Source organism: Manis javanica, chromosome 2 (genome assembly GCF_040802235.1).
Source record: "Manis javanica isolate MJ-LG chromosome 2, MJ_LKY, whole genome shotgun sequence".
NCBI classification, from domain to species: Eukaryota; Metazoa; Chordata; class Mammalia; order Pholidota; family Manidae; genus Manis; species Manis javanica.
The window spans coordinates 136,634,240-136,636,310 of NC_133157.1; the positions used below are offsets into that span (position 1 = coordinate 136,634,240).

Below are 2,071 nucleotides of genomic sequence, written 5' to 3' on the forward strand. Positions count from 1 at the left end.
ATCCATTTTAACCATACAAAGTTAACTTTTAGGATTTACTCTCTTGGCAACTTTCATGCTCAACAGTATTATGGACTACAGTTACCATTACATTGCATTACATTATATCCCTATGACTTACTCATTTCATAACTGGAAGTTGGTACCTCTTGACCCCCTTCACCTGTTTTGCCCACTCCCCAACCTTCCTCTCCTCTGGCAACCACCATTCTGTTCTCTTAATCTATGATTCTGTTTTGTTTTGTTTTTTAGATTGCACATGTAAGTTAAATGATATAGTATTTTTCTCTTTATGATGTATGTCACTTAGTATAATACCTTCTAGGTCCACCCATGGTGTCCCAAATGGCAAGATTTTGTAACTTTTGTATGGTTGGGTAATATTTCATTGTATATATGAATATATATACATTGTCTTTATTCATTCATCTATCAATGAACCTCTAATTATTTCCATGTCTTGGCTGTTGTAATTAATGCTGCAATGAACATGTGGGTTTTCAAATTAGTGTTTTCTTGTTTTTTGGATAAATACCCAGAAGTGAAAAGGTTAATTCTATTTTTAATTTTTTGAGGAATCTCTTTACTGCTTTCCATGGTGACTGCACCAATTTATTTTCCCATTGACAGTGCACAAGGGTTCCCTTTTCTTCACATCCTCAACAGCACTTGTTATTTCTTGTCTTTTGAATAGTGTCCACTCTGACTGGTGTGAGGTGATATCTCACTGTAGTTTTGATTTATGTTTCCCTAAATGACTAATAATGTTGAATACCTTTTAATGTGTATGTTTGTCCATCTGTATGTCTTATCTGGAAAAATATCTATTCAGATACCCTGCCCACTTTTAATCAGATATGAGTCCTTTATATATTTTAGATATTAACCTCTTATTGGATCTATTATTTGCAAATACAGTTAATCCTTGAATATTATGGGAGTTAGGGTTGCTGACCCCCCATGCAGTCAAAAATCTGCATATCACTTTTGGCTCCCCAAAACTTAACTACTAATAGCCTTACTAATTACATAAATAGTCAGTTAACACATATTTTGTATGTTACATGCCTTAAATACTATATTCTTACAATAAAGCAAGCTAGAGAAAAGAAAATGTTATTAAGAAAAATCATAAGAGAAAAATACGTATAGAGTACCCTATATTTACTAAAAAATCCATGTATACATGGATCTGCACAATTCAAACTTGTGTTGTTCAAGGGTCAGCTGTATTTTCTCCTAAAAAATACAGAACACTTCACGAATTTGCATGTTATCCTAGCACAGGGACCATGCTAATCTCTGTACTATTCCAATTTTAGGATATATGCTGCTGAATCGAGCACCTGACCCACTTTTCAACACAGTCTCAAAATAATGAAAATCTCTTAAACTATTCTCCAAAATCATTGCAGATAACAATAAAACTAACTAATGTTCATGGTGTGCTTGGGCTATCCTAAGCCTTGGGCTAATTGCTTTGTCCATATTATTCCTTTTAATAGTTATATTAATTCTTCAAGCTGATATTTTTTGTTCAAATTTTATATATGGGGGTTCTGAAGTCTAGAAAGGATAAGTTATCTGAAGCACAGATAACAAATAGTAGAACAAGGACTCCAATCCTGATGTGTTTCATTTTCACACCATATTCCAAAAAAAAAATAATGCTTTATTGTGGAGCTTAGACTTACTTTCAACATCTGTGAATAAAACATAGTAAAGCAGTTCTTTCCCAGAATAGTCAGAGAAAAATATCCACCAGTATCTACAGTCACTACTTTTTTGGGAAGAGAGATTGAACAAAATTCATTTTGAAAAAAGAGGAATAGAAATGCTGAAAGTTGGGTCTCACTCTCAGACTGACCAATAACTCAGAACACCACTTCATGTAAATTCTTCCCATCCTAATTATTATTTTAAGAGGCAATGTACACTGTGTAAAGATCCAGACCTTCTAGAAGATGCATAAGACTTTGGGCCAGCACCTTCTGCTCTCTGGTTCACTTTATTTTTTATCATGTTCAACTTTATTTTTAAATTGACCTCTATACCAGTGATTTTCTCCATT

The 2,071-nt window shown here is 33.4% G+C and overlaps 1 non-coding gene across 1 annotated transcript; it reads right to left on the reverse strand.

Moving 5' to 3' along the window:
• Positions 1-1,242: 1,242 nt before the first annotated feature.
• On the reverse strand, positions 1,243-1,346 carry LOC118967506 (U6 spliceosomal RNA). Its single transcript, XR_005054599.2, has one exon. It is a non-coding gene; the product is annotated as a U6 spliceosomal RNA (small nuclear RNA).
• Between the last annotated feature and the right edge of the window lie 725 nt (positions 1,347-2,071).